The sequence below is a fragment of the Falco punctatus genome (genome assembly GCF_963210335.1).
Source record: "Falco punctatus genome assembly, chromosome: 6".
NCBI classification, from domain to species: domain Eukaryota; kingdom Metazoa; phylum Chordata; class Aves; order Falconiformes; family Falconidae; genus Falco; species Falco punctatus.
This window is the reverse complement of record NC_137585.1, coordinates 49,582,253-49,597,609: the sequence shown is the minus strand read 5'-3', so window position 1 is coordinate 49,597,609 and position 15,357 is coordinate 49,582,253. Positions and strand designations below refer to the sequence as shown.

The 15,357-nt window shown below is 42.9% G+C and overlaps 1 protein-coding gene across 39 annotated transcripts in view; it reads right to left on the bottom strand.

Moving 5' to 3' along the window:
• Positions 1-14,145, bottom strand: part of NRCAM (neuronal cell adhesion molecule) — a 178,198-nt gene extending 164,053 nt beyond the window's left edge. For 36 of the 39 annotated variants that reach the window (XM_080392068.1, XM_080392072.1, XM_080392066.1 and 33 more), the window contains exon 1: positions 799-12,377. The gene's annotated coding sequence lies outside the window, so the exon portion shown is untranslated. The other 3 variants (XM_080392065.1, XM_080392089.1, XM_080392054.1) reach the window with 2 other exon arrangements.
• Positions 14,146-15,357: the final 1,212 nt, after the last annotated feature.

Below are 15,357 nucleotides of genomic sequence, written 5' to 3'. Positions count from 1 at the left end.
GCTGAAGGTTTAGTTAGCGATTACTTTTTTAAGGGAAGAGCAGGCGTCTTTGCTGCTGAGACTTGGTGGCAATTTTCTGCGTTAATGCCATCAAGAGAGAGGAAGCAGAGCAAGGGCAAATAAGAACAGCTCGGGATCCAGCCACATTCCAGCTATTTTAATACCTAAACAAAACCGGCGTTGCGGCTCGCCGCAGGAAGCAAAGCGCAGAAAGGAGGGGGGGGGGAATTAAATAAAAAAAAGCGCAGCAGCTGATAAATAAACGTGTAAAAGGCGAAACGCGGATCCCGGCGCTTCAGCACAGACAGCTCCCTCCCGCACACGCCGCCCGCCACCGCCCCCGCCGGGCCCTCGCCCCCGCCGGCCAGCGCACGAAATGGCGACCTACCCGCTGAGGGACGTGGGCGCGTCGCAGCCGCGGAGCGTCTCCGACCGGGCCCGTCCGGGCCCGGTCGGAGCGCTCCGCGGCTGCGACGCGCTATAGCCGGCCCGCCCGCCCCCGGGAGGTCCCCACCGGCCGCCGCAACAAAGCCCACCGCAGCGGCCGCCGCCGCACCGGGCGGGCTCACCAGGTGCCTCCTCATCAAGCGGCTGCCGGCGTCGCCCGCACAAGGTCTCCGCGCCCCGGCGACCAGCCCGCGCCGCGCCCCGCCCGCCCGTACCCACGGAGGAGCCCCGGCCCAGGCGGTGCGGGCCGGTGGCTCCTCACCGTCGGGGCGGCCACCGGCTGCCGGTGCGGCGGGCGCGGCAGCTCCCGCAGCCTGAAGCGGGGACGGGGAGGGCCAGGCCGGTACTCACGGGAAGCTGCAGCCCCTCCGCGGGGAGAGGGTCGGCGGGACCCGCGGCCGCGCTCTCCCTCCCCTTCCTCCTGCCCGCTCGCCGGCACAGCGAGAAGAGCCGAGGCAGGCGCGCTCCCGCGCCTATCACCTCCCCGGCACCCCCGCCCCCGTCGCACCGCGGGGCGCGCTCCCGCCGCGGGGGGGGGGCGGGGGGGCGGGGAAGGCGCGCGTCTGCGCGAGCTGCGCCGGGGCGCGCGCGGCCAGCGGGCGAGGGCGGGGCGGGGCGGGGCGGAGGTACAGCCGCGCGGGTCCCTCACACCTGAGGTGTCGCGAGGGCGGCGGGCGGGCTCCATTTTGGGCATCGCCCCGCGCCACCGCCGGCGGAAGGGGCCAGCCACAGACGTCCTCCGCCGGGGGCGGCTGCCCACCCACCTCCCTCCCTCCCTCCCTCCCTCCGCCACCTGGGCGAAAACCGCGGTAGAATCGCGCCCGCGCCCCGCCGGGGGACCTGCGGGCGGTGGCGGGTCCCGGTTTCCCTGCCCGCGCCGCGCCTGACAGCCGGCCCTTGCGGGGAGCCGGGCGGGTCCCGGCCCGCCCGGAGCCTCCTCAGCGGCGGTGACGGCCGCCCCCCTGCCCGCCCCGGCCGGGGGAAGCCGAGCACTCGCCGGAGCACCCCCGCACCCACCCCCGTCAGCGGTGCGGGCCCGGGCAAAGGCAGCGTTTTAAATAGACGCATTATTTTAGCCCGGCAGTGCCCCTCTAAATAGATGGTTTCAGCTAGTTCCCAAACTGGAGACAAGGATATTATTTTACGCTCGAGAATAGTCCTATTGAACTCGGTAGTGCAGCTCGCATGTGTGTAGTTAAACACGGGTGTTGGCAGGATTGGAGCCAATAATTTTGGCCGTTGTGGGTACAACAATACAGTAAATGAAACTGACTTCAGAAAGACAGAGGCTTGCATTGCCGGCTTCTTCTGGGGGGCGGTGGAATCCTCCGCGGCATGCCAGTTGTCCTGGGGACTGCCGCAAATAGCGGGGCCGCTGGCCTGCCCACAGCCCGTACCAGCACGATCTTCACCAGTCGGAGCAAGATTGAATTAGGTTAAATTTCCAGTTCACAAGTTCAGGAAGTCAGATGCTCAGATGTGATCGCTTGAAGAGAAGCTCTGGATGAAACTGTTTGGAGTCGTCTTGGATGAGGGTTATGCCAAACAAGCTTCCTGCTGAGCACGCCTCTCCATTGAGAGGTGCTCACAGTGCTCACCTTCCCTTTTACATCTTGCATTCATTTAATGCACGGTGTCAGAAAGCATTTTAATATCGGTTTGAGGCTTATATAGACTATGCTCAATATTGCTCAAAATCAATACAAGTCTACGTTTAACGTATAGTAAATGTTATCTGCCACTGCTGAACTTGCTTTTGGATCAGCCATTTTAGGAACAGCCCTTTGCAGATTGCAAGGTGGCAACTTTCATAGTGGTTAACTCTTCATTATACATTTCAGAAGACAGCTCTCAAGGTGAACTCTAACTCTGTGGTGAGAACTTAATAGTGCAAAACACAATGATGAACAAAAAGCCCTTACTCTGCATCTCTGCAGAAACCCCATTACGACTGGCAAGTTAAATCTGAACATCTGACCTACTGAAAAACAACACTCTAGATGAATAAGAGATTCTTTAAATGATATAGCACATGGATATAAATATCCAAGGGTTAAACAATAAGTGAGACGCTACTGCTTCAGACTTTGGAGATACTCCAGCTTCTATCAATCTGAGGCCAGGATATTATGTTTGAGATATGAATATGCAAAGAAGATCAGATGGATGTGAAGAAAGTCCTTTTTATAAAGAGAGGGCAGTGCTTGAATTTATTGCATACCCCTAAATGTTCTTTACTTCCATTTGTTGCGCTTTTTTGTTTGGTTGGTTTTGGTTTTGCTATACAACTGCCATATTCCCAACTAATTTATTTAATCTTAACTACAAAACCACCGTGGTCTAACACGGGGGTGAAAACATTAGAATATTGCCTAACTTTGCTTCCGAGGTACTATGTTCCATAAGGAGAATATGTAGCTACTCCTTGAGAAAATAGGGGTATAAAATGCTGAGAGAAGGTTCTCAGACAGCTGGGTTTTTGCATCCTTGCCAGATTCCCAGGGAAACATAGTGATCCAGACCTTCAGAAGGTGGACTGAAGAACTACAGGACACTTCAGGGGAAAGACTTCAGTTGAAAGTTTAACTTTCTTAAAATGTAAAAGCAAAGATCTGGTTAGTATTTGGATAGCAAATCTACCAAATTTTATAAGCATAAACCAGTCAACTGTGGCAAACCACTTGGTGTAGGTTAGACCACAGAAACAAATAAAAAAAGAGATTTCACTGTTGCAGGGAGGGTGTAATAAACAACTATATTGGTGTATGATTAGGCTGAAATGTTGTAGCTGGTATAATACCATTATGATTAAAATGGAAAATTAAAACTCCATATTATTTATATTACTGAGATAAACAAACACACGCATAGAGTAGCACAAAGCAGAACTTTCCAAATGGTGACACACATATAATTATCAGTAAACAAGTAAATTCAAAGGTTTATACAGCCTACTACAGAGCTAGGAGGTATTTCTGCTAGTGATGGCATCCACTATTGTGGCCATCCATACTGGCAGTAGGATGGTGGCACCAAGCAAAAAGAAACAGGTGGGCTTGTCGGTGTCGACAACAGCCATTATGATAAGCAGAAGTTGTGTGGCTGAAGGAATATTAGCTTTTGGAGTTCTCTGCTGCCTTGCATCTTTTCTGTAGTCATTATACTACTTTTTGCAGCATTTCTCCTCACTTTGCCTGCTGCAATTATATCCATGGATGGGCAGTTCCAAATGTAGTGGTTTAGCCTTCATGTTGCTTTAATATCAACCTTGATTCACTTAGCTATCTACTGCCTTTTTCTCCTTCTGTGGGGATCTGTTACAGTTTTTCTGCTTGTTTACGGAAGCATTGATCAGGTACACAACAATTCACTTAACTGGTACACAAAATTGATACACATACACATGATCTCAGCATTGTGACACAGGAAAAGCAATCAAAAACTTGCCTGTGGTATCAGTCATGATCTGGACATCTGCAAAGTGTCTTTAGGAAGAGGTTACCAAATAAAGTATTCAGAGGGCTGGTACATTGGAAGAGGCTAGTGTTAGATGAAAAGAATTCTTAGACATTTTGTTCCTGGACCAGACCTTTTTAAGGGATATGGAAAGACATCTTGGGTTGTTCATCTCACCTAACTTTAGATGTCTACTATGTGAACGTCTGCATCTGAGCTAGTCACTCTCTTCACTGAGTGTAAAGGGAACCAGAAATAGGCACTTTTATTCTATGATTCATCTAACCTATTTTAGATGCCTACGTTAGCATAAGCTGAGTTGCATCCTAGAAATGCGTGTTTCTCCCCGTTGACTGTAACAGGACCAGCGGGTGTCTTGTTCAGCTGTAAATGTCTACATTGTAAGAGTCTACATTTACTCAGCTGAATGCCACCCGTGTGTTTCTAAGATGAGTTATCCCACTGTACCACTATTGCACTTGTTTTGAGGTCTTACAATGGTGAATGGAGCACGGTGTAGCCCCCAAAAAATAAAATGGTGAGGAATATCCAACTGAACACATTGGAAGTCAATAAAATTTAGACTAATCATATTCAGTAGATTATGGGGCCTCCCAATCAAAAACTGAACAACTTTTGAGATTCATTTTAATCTAATTTATTTATGAGCATTTCAGATTTCTTTTTGCAGGATCTTCTGATACCATAACAGTAAAGTAAATGTACTTGCTGCTGGACTAACACTTTTCAGAAGCTAGCGTTTATTTACTATAGCAGCATAAAATGTGGATATTTCTAAAGCAGAAAAGAGACCAAAGACAAGATCAAAAGCTTAAGTGGTAACGTCTAATGTTGAAAGCTGCATTACTTGGTATGTGGTAACAAAATCAGCTTTCACAGAGAACCAGACAGGGGATGTGTTTTGATGTAAAATATGTTGAGAACTAGGCTAGCAAGAAAATCGTACGGGAGAGACACTGCACAGAAGTGTTCTGATGTGCTGTCAAGAATTGAAAAATAATACTTAAATTTAGGCTTCAGAAATACTCTCTCAAAAGACAATTTGTGACTACAGTTAGGTACTGCCATACCTGATATATAAGCTATAACCTAGGCTTCCCGTACAAGAAATCAGGGTTCTTCTAGCACCTAAGGCAGCTAGCAGGCTAAGCAAAGAGCCAGTTAGTGACAGTCACACAGAAATGCTGTGGTTTTAATCTTGCCATTTTAGGACTCGCTGGGAGACACTGCCAGAGATTCACAGGGCTGAAACTTCCTTCAGGAATTAGATGCTTGAATGCAATATGGGAGGAGAGGATCCTGTTCTTCGACAAGCAGATGGAGTGGAGGAGCTGCTGGTGCTATCACCTGTCCCATCTTCCATTAGCTTGAGTGCTGAGAAAGGAAGTAGGAGGTCTGGGTTCAGTTGTTTCCTTTGCTTAATGAACTTTACTTAATGAACTTTTAACTTCTCCGGGCACAAACAACAGCATCTAGGAGAATCTGAGGATGAAGACAGTTTTCAACGCACTCCCTTATTGATGCTCTTCCACCTTGTACAGGATAGTTAAACACTGAAAGAAAGTAAGATCACACACATAAAATACATCTTGCACAGACAGAAACTCTGTAATCGATATATTTGCCTGTGTATTGGGAATCTTGAGTTCTAACCCTATATCTGCACATATTTCACTGCTTTTTTCTGGGGGTTTTTTTGGTTTGGTTTTTTGGGTTTTTTTTTTGTTTGTTTGTTTGTTTTTTAATTAAATTTATCACTGGCCTCCCTTCTTCCCAATAGCCTGACTATCTAGACTAATGTTCTCTTTTGTGCCTATGAGTATTTAATAATTCCATGCAAAGTGAAGTACCTTTGGGAGGAGAGATGGCACCACCATTTTATTTTTGAATACTCCATTTCTTAGCTGGTAGTTAGCAAAGGCTGAAAAAGGAGTTAAACAAATGTTTCACACACCCTGGACTATTCTAATCACAGGAAGATACTACCATCAGCTCGGTTTTGTGTCAAGTTTAATCTACCAGATGGATGTCCTCTGAGAATGCTTAAGAGATCAAGTTTTTCAGATAAAAGAGAGAGGTGAAGTTTTTGAAACATCCACAGATACCAAAGTATGCAGACCGCAGTACGTTTGGCCATGCTCAGAAGGTGATCTCAAGGAACATAAAGGACCGTTGGAACTTGTCAGAAACTTGAGAGAGAAAGGATTATATAAACTATGTATTCAATGTGATCCATGGCATATTACAGAAACTACATCTATTTTTGACAGCTGTACTCAACATGGTGAAATGGCTCAAGTCAATGGAAATTTGATATTGATTTCAACAGGACCAATATTTTATCTGGTATATAAATAAAGGAAGTCCTTCACACACAGCAGATTAAACCATCTGCAAACACCAAACACATTTTGTGTGCATGATTAGAGTTCACATTTTTCCATTAGAAGATACTGGATGAGACAGTTAAAAATCTCTTACAAGCCTAAGTCACAGGTCAAGGTTCTTGAAAAACTGCTCCACAAACATCAAAAGTCTACAGACACCAGGAAATTTATCCAAGGGACTTCTACAGAGCTGAATACTAAGCAGCTCCATTTTCAAAAATGGCTTAACTTTAAGCTAAGCTTGACCTTATGATTTAACCTGTTACATCTTTAAGCTATGTGTCTCGCAGGTTAAGAGTGTTTGTCTTCAGCGGGAGTTTTCCATTATGGAAATGAGCTAGGAAGCAACTCCAAGATTCTGGAAAATGCCTAATAATAGTTATTAGAGCTGTTAACCCTTGCTTTAGTGAAACTTTATTCCAATCCACCATGCACTTGTTTATTGCGCATATACATCAGTTTATTAATGATTCACACATAAAAAAATTAAGCATGCACTTAAGTCTTTTCAGATGACAGAGAAAAAGAGCAAAGTTGGTAAAAGAGTAAGGTCTGCTGCCTTTCCCAGCACACGAACATGAATTTTGATCACATGTAGTAAGGCTTAGAATGAAGGAAAGGTTTTGCCTGGGAAACTGAGAAGAAAGAGAGGAAAACTGCAGTAAAAAATTACATCAATTAAGTCCTTTTGAAGTTACCCTTTAGTCTTGAAGTAGAAAACGCCCAAAGGGCTTTTCTAGTCTGCTTGCTTAAAATACACCTTCCTCTCTAAGTCTGTTGGACCTTCTAAGGATGAGATGAGTTTTAAATTAAAAACACACCATTGCCCCTATGTTGCAATTATGTTTGCTTATGTTTGAATTCCCTGAGGCAGTTTAAGTGAGAAAATCTCTGGATAAATTGACTGGCTTTACTAGGTTCCCAGAGGAGAGACATCAGTGTATGGTCCTTGTAGATTTCTGAAGCAGATGATAGTGAACAATCAGCTTTGGGTTTTTTTCTGCAAAACCAAACATATTGCCAGGATTCTCTTGTACTGGTCACCATGTCAGATAATTATGTATTCCTAAAGGTCCACAGAACTGTAATTACTTCAAGTGAAAGGTTTCACTCTTCATGTTTTTATTTCTATCAGTCCAACATACCAAAGAAAAAATTATTTCTGACCCTGAAATGTGCAATTCATACAGGCAAAACACCCAGGACAGGAGGAAAAGCAATACCTGCACAGCTTATCACCTCAGTAACAGTGCATGCTGTAATGCAGTATGTGAGTATTCTCAGCTTTAACTGGCAGGGAGGTTAGTTAATAATTCATAGGGTCTGTCATAATCCAAGCACCAAATGGCGTTTAGAAGATGTGATTGATGATCACTGCAACAGCTAATTACTAGCCATTTGGGAAGCCTGGAAGAGGAGCTGAGATCCCCTGGGAATGTTCTAGTTGTGATGACCTCAAGGTTTGAATTTAGTTTAAGAAATCTGCCCCAGGTGAATCAAATACTTTGAAGGACTCAGAAAAAAAAAAAACTGAATATGTTTAATGTGGATCACAAAATATGACTTAATTAAAAACAATGCATTTGTGCATCACAAGAGATGTACACATTTAACAAAAGAAAGGAATTTTAAAATTAAAAGATGGGATGTTCGAAATGCTGACAGGTGACATTCTGTTGGAAATAATTCTCCCCATGCTTTTGACATTCAGTTGAGGTGCAGCAAATTTTGAAAGGTCCTGTTGCATGTGCAGATGTGACCCTCAGCATAGCAGAAGTAATACCTTTCTTTTTTCTCCTCATTGCTAATAGAAAATTGCATTGATACATGAACATCATAAGTAGATCTATTAGGTTTACCATTCTGTCTCTAGCAGATGAGTTTCTGCCTGTGTTTCTGTATTTTGTTTGATCATTTTCAATTCATGGTACACCAGCATCACACTTCTTAGTAAAGCTACAGCGTGCTTCACTAAGTCCTCTCCTAGTTGATCTCTTCTAACCCCATGCCCTTTGCCAATAGACCCTGAGCTTCATTATTTTTCCTTTCTTTTCTGGCAAGAGCATATAATTTTCCTTTCACAAACTGAAGGAAAGTGACACAATTTCTAAGAAGAACACTGGAAATTACTCTTCTCTGTCTCACTATTTACACTTTGCTGGAAGAACTAGCATCACATACAGCAATTATCGTGAAGTTTGGTATTTTCCATCTGTGTGCTGTATGTCACTCAAATGCATGAAAAATGTTAGTTAATGATGTATGGTCCCTGGTGTTCACGCTTTTCTCTCACTGGAAGCGAGCCCTTTTCCAGTTTGTGTTCCTAAGATTGTCAGTCTTTCAGTCTGTGACTGCCCTTACTCCTTCCAATGTGCTCAGGCAGGGCTCACATTTAAAGGATAATCACTCACCTCCTCTGGTGCTGGAACCTGCTTCCCTGCTTGCTGTGATGCTGACTGCTACAAGAGTCCAGCAGTTTCCTCAGCTCAGGAGTTCCCTTGAATATTTTGAAAACTTGCAGTTTTAGTAGTAGTACAGGTACCAGCAGTATGCCCTCAAATCAGCCGGCTGAAGTCACAGAGCACAGACTCTGTGCTGTTTCGTCACCAACAGTGGTGTAAAGTTTTTGTGGTTTACTCAAACTGTCTAAATACCAACTGAATTTTTCATTTCTTTGATAATAAAAGCAGAGTGGAAGCAAGCCTAAAAAGGTAAAGCATGCAGTTTTGTTGCTCCTTGGTGCTGTAAAGCCCAACTGATGACAAGCAATATGGTTGGTCCATAGGTTGGCACTAGCTCTCACAGGTGTAGCTGGCAGACTCTTGGTACCCAAAGCTGGAGGCAAGGTGAGCCGGCCAACCTTAGGAAAGGTGGTGGAAAACTCTGGAGCTATGGAACTGATTCCCGAACTTTTAAATCTAATATGATCCTTAAAATGGCACAAGGAGAATGTCTGTACTCCTTACAGGGAACTTTTAAACGAGTGTGGATACATCCAAGTTTTTCTGGATGTGTGCCTGCACCTGTTCACTATTTTCCACTACCATGGACCACAGAAACAGCTTTAAGTCTGAGTTTCTGCACATATTTAAATATGCTAAATAACCATTTTATTTTGCACATTCAATGGTAATCTGCATATTTGATATATGAATGTCTGTGATCAATCACAAATGAAGTTGTGGCTTAATTTTTCAATCTGCCTTCAAGACAAATAGATTAATCTGTCATCTAGATTTCTCTTCAAAAACATGGTATATATACCTTTGACATCAAACTTTTGTTTTTTCTGCTAACCTTCACTTAAGTTCTGAAGCTATTTTTTGTTGTGATTAGTGACGAACCTTCTACCATAACCAAAATCAATCCCTTGGCACTATCTATGATCTTCTGATATTTTAGCTATGTAATAATGATTTTCTCATTTCTCCAATCATCTGTTGTTCTGGGAAACATTTGTTCTCCACTCAAAGGTTTAGAAATGCTCTAACACTGACATTTTTGAGCAGGAAAAACAAGGCTATTGCTTTTTTTGCTGTAACACTTTCATCATTCTTTGTTCCATGGCACAAATTCAAGAAGTAACATGAAGAGAGCTATCTTAGGCAAGTACACTCTTGTCCAGAAATAAACAGAGAAATAGATGAGCACAAAGACTGTTCTACAAATCATTTAACAATTGTTTATAACAGCAGCATTAGGTTTCAAAATTAGGCAAGGCATGTGACCATTCATGTGTCAAAGACAGTACTTTAAAAACACAGCATTGGAGGTACAGGGACATCAGAAGCCAAACCAGGCATAGTCAAGTTCACAGGGCAGAGCTAAACAAAACAAAACAAAACAAAAAAATATTCAGAATGTGGAACAATGACATAGAAAAAAGCCCCTATCTTTTCAGGGAAAGAGAAAGGGAAGATCTTAAAGCAGTACTCGGGTAGGAACTCGTATAGAAATGCTGCCATACCTTTTGTCCCTAGGGAAGTGAACCTAGACCTTGATTCACAACAGCTATTGTTCTAGACCTTGAAAGCGAGATGAGAATGAGGCAAGATGACTTGTCTGACAAAAACTATGAAATCCTAGACATTTTCACAGAGCTGTGGAAGAGTAGATGCAGCTGAGCGTGCAGCAGACTGCTTGCCACCATCCACTGTGACATCTTGTTTTAGTAAGGATAGAGACATACATATGCGTAGAGATAAGAGATACAGAGCTCTGACACCTATACCTCAATAAAAGCTCAAAGATCTAAGATACTAACATTGAGCCTTCTGTGATCTGATTTGTTGACCTTCACAGCAGGTGACTGCAGATAAGAGGCTAACACTAAAATACAGACTAGCTGTAGCAGGTATTGTTTAATTCAAGCTAAATGAAGACTGCAGTGCTGTATCTCTATAAAGCTATTTGAGCATGTCTGCATCAGATTAGAAAACCAACTACATTCAATCATTTTCTAATCTGCTGTTTACTGTTGTGGAGAAGGGGTTTATGAGATGCTATGTGTTTGTTTTTACAAATACAGTCTGACAGGGTGACTTACCTTCTGAAGAAGCTCTTTATTCTTGTTTCTTTTTAGGTTAACTAGGGAAGAAAAGCTGTCCAGGAGCTGTCATGATAAAAAAATACATATTTCTGAGCACCTAATTAGTTCTGTTTGCTACTTTGTACAGACTTTGAGGTCTGCTTTGTGCGGTTTCAGATTCGTTTGTTGTCTCCCCTTAGCGTGCCTCTGGCAGCACCCATAATGTTTCAGGGCTCTGGAGAAAGACCCAGCTGATGGCCAGGGCCATGTTCCTCCAGTAACAGGACTCTTACAGTACCACTGAGATCGCTTCCTCATGTGGTCTGCAGTGATGTGAGACTGCCAGCACATATTCCATGCCACCTTCATGATGCATGGTTTTGCCCACATAGATGGCACATCTCTGCAAAAGCACGGCAGCACAGGCACATGTTGAGATGAATTAAGTTTTTCAACCACCAACAGGAGATTGTCCTCTCACATGATAGAAAAGTTGACACATGGAATAGTGGCCTGCCTATTCCCATGTCACCCCATGATGACAACCAAAAGTCATAAAAGTAGGTTTTGCAGAACAGAACCAGTACTTATCCTTGGGCTTGCTGGGGAAACATGCTCCCTTCCTCCCACACCTGAAAACCTGCTCTAACACCCCTTAGCCCAACACTGAATCTAGCTTGGGAACTGTGTTGTCTCATAGTGCAGTAGATTTCTCCAGGACAGAAGGTTGGCATGGGAGTCTTCTTTTGAGAAACTGTCCTGGGCAGAAAGAAGGCATGGCACCAGCTCCATCCTAAGAATAACTCTCTGCCCATTTCACAGACATCCCTGTATGTCACCTGGGCATTTGGTACCAGGTCTGTCAGGGATGCTTTTATAGTAAAGGTTACCAAAATGAGGTACCTGCTGTCAGCTGGAGTTTATTTGTTCTGGTGATTCCTCTGAAGTTCTTTTGCAATGGGGAACTCACCATGGGGACATTCTGCACAGAGAGCTCTTGACACTGCCAGTCAATGGCTGTAGGCTTTGGGAGTCTAAGCCAAACTGGAAATCAGACATTTTGAAGCATTTTGGAGACCTGAGAAGTAGTCCTTTCCAGTGCTTCTAGTGACTTTGAGCTGACTGTGGGCTATAGTGACCATGGAGTATTGTTTTCTGAGGCCTGGCTGCCAGAGCTTCTTCTGTACAAAGTAGCTATTGTGAGGGAGGAAAGCAAAGACATTGTGTCCTGGACAGCAATAATGATCCAAGTCTTCTTCCTCATTATCTCCAGCAGGAAGGAGAAGTATCTTTTTCTGTGTGGATTGATTTTGTAAAGGCCTGACCAGTTGGAGTGCGTACTAATATGAAGTGGCTACCACTGTAATGTGGAGGAAGAGAGTATCTGTTGAATACCTACCTATTGCTGCCCGCTTACAGCTGCCACAGCGTCCCATGCCAGCAGAGGCCACTTGCAGAGTGACCCAGTGGCCATGCAGCCGAAACTGCATGAAGTACGGCTGCCTTCTGGGTGTGACAGTACCTTCCACCTACTCGTATCAGTTGCTGAGAAAAGACAGTAGCCACTCTTCTTTCTTGATCTAACTTGCTGGATACATTTGGTTCTGGAAACTAATTGCTTTTTTTAAGTTGGTCGTTTGTTTTTTTAAAAAAATTAAATTTCATTTGAATTACAATGTACCTGTTGTAAATGTATTGGTTTGAAGAGATGATGTTTACCTGAGAGGCTGCAGTGTGCTGAGCTCTGCATAATAGATGAGGAAAAGCTTTCCTTTTCTCAAAGACAATCTGAAATGAATGCACTTTACAGGCCAGAGATAAAATATATAGGAACAGCATCACATGGAAAGTATTTTGTCTTGATTTTTTCTTTGCTATCTCTAATATACACAACTATTTTTATATACGTATAAACCCATGCAATAAACAGCTGTCCAGAGCATACTTGCTTCCTGACAATCTCATCTAAACTTTGCTTACTGATCTGTAGTTCTTCCTAAGGATTTATGATACATCTAGTGCAAATTATTTAAAACTCAGTCTGCTGTAGAAATATTATTGTCTTTCCTGCTGTATTCATACCCAGATTTGTCTAAGTATTGTCCAGACTTGCTTGGTGATGGCTTTAAATCTAACACTTACCAAGAAATAAACCAGGTAGAAGGGATACAATGCACAAGTTTTGAAGTTTCAGTTTTTGCTTATGTCTTAGCAGACTCCGTAAAGTAATGCTTTGAAGTCAAATTTAATAGTGCCAATGGTTTTGTCCTTTGACTCCACATTTTAAGCAGTACCTGAGATACCTGCTTTTCCTTGCAGGAAGATAGAAATATTCTGTACTCAGCTTTTAAAACTCTCATTAAAACCAACATTTCTTCTTTTTTTCTTTACAATATAGGTCTTGTCATTTTGTTGTTTAAAGTGTTCCATGGCTTCCTGACTTGCCTCCCTGAAAATGTATTCAAATGAAGTACGAAAGGAGAGGACAGGATCATATTTATGATTTCTACAGAGCAGCCAGTGAGGAAGCATGGAACAGCAGTTTTGCTGAAATTATGCCCAAAAGTAGACACAGACCAGGTTTTTAATAAATTAATTCTGGGGATTTGCTATCAAAATTCTGAGACATTCTGGAAGATGGTATTATTGTGATGATTATCTTATTCAACTACGAAATAATGCTGTGAGCACAGAAAACTGTTCCTTTTGCAGTTTCCAAAATTTTGAAAATGAAAAAAAGATTTTAAATGCTAAAATTATGTTTGCTGAACTCTGCATTGTGCTTTAACGGTGTTAGTAACCTGTCCAGGCCACCTCTGTGGTTTTACGTGAAAATGCTGTATCACAGCTTCTTCCTGAAAGGTAAAGATTTCAAAATGCTACTGTATCTTTTTTATGCTATTGCAACTATATGGTGAAATAGCCATTGATGATATTGTTATGAGAAAACAATAAGTTAAATTAAATCATAAGTAACAAGCAAAATTACATTGCTACTAAGGATTAAACATTCATTACCAGGGATATAAGTACTGGAGTGCTTGTTTAATTTTTATATTATGCTGAAAATTGCTAATGGTTCCCCCTTACCGAAGTCTGCCAATTTCATTGAAATAGATAATAGTATTGTCCTTGTTAAATCTTGAAGGAAGAACAACAACAATAGTAAAAAACCCATACTGTTATATAAGTAAGTGCAAACAGCGAAGGCCATCAGCAAAGTATTGCACCAGGTGACACACTGGAATTAACTGGTACATACCAGGAGCATACCTGACTGTAGGTGTGGGAAAGAGGAGGCCGGGGGTGAGAAGGCTGAGCAGCAAACAGAGGGTTCGGGGGGCAGCAGCCCCTTGAGTTCACACCTCAGCAATGTGCAGCTGGAGCAAAGAGCAAGCCTACTCATCTTGAGGCTACAGAGTTTGAGGAAGAGGCATTTGGCATGCTTGTTTTTCCTTGTAAATGAATATGATTACATTAAGAATATACATTACTTCTAGCACTGAACCATCCCTTAAATGGAAAGTTCTGCAAGGTCTGAAAATTCATCCCACTTTTTAGGCATCAGTGCAAAAAAGAAAAAGTGGTTTTGCTTTCTTGCCTTATGTAGTTGAACGTACAAGGCTATGGGTTTATATCACAGCTGCACCTGGGAGTGCAGTCCTTAAGCAGAAAGAGGAAGCCTTAACACAGCCTCTCCTGCAGCAGATTATGTCTGTATTTAATACTTGACATTTTGAGAATAGTCTTTTAACCAAAGAAAATCAGCACTATTTGGACCCAGCAGCATATAAGCATTTTAATGTCTGATGAAAAATTAATGGTGCCAATGAGTAGTAAGCACACACTAGATTTTTCCTTCACCTTTCATGTGTCTTGTATTACTTACCCTCTCAGCTCTCTTCACCAGCAAGGAAAGCAAAATAAATTAAATGCTCTGTCAGTGGTGGATCAAAGACAAGAACCTTACTTAGATCAAGCCTTATCTACTAGGCCTAATGAGGAGGAGCTGTTAGAAGCTTCCATAAGCCTATAGATTCTGTTTTATATAAGGGGCTAATGAGTTCTTACCTGCTGTGTGGGTTAGAAGGGATTCAGCTGGTCATGGAGACTAGTAGCTGTTCTCATAGTGCTTTATACAACACCATTTTCAGGAGCTAATTTTCTAAAACTTACACTAAACCAGTTTCTTTTGCTCTGTTAATTATTTTTACAGCTATTCTGTAATCTTGCTCCATGGGACTTTAGCACCTTTTTACCTTCTGGCTAAATTTATTTCTGGTCAGGTTGAGCATCTCTGTTTTTATGCAAATGTCCATCAGCATATGCTTCTTGAAGTATTTTTAAACAGCAGCATGTACGCCCCTTCCAGCCCTTGTTTTGTTAGATGAAACAAACCATGCCCTCTTAATCTTCCCTTTGGCAGCCCTTCTTTGCATCTGTTTTAGTCTGAGTATCTCTTTCTCTAATAGTAGTGACCAAAACTATAATTACATTCGACTGCTGCTGACTGTGCTT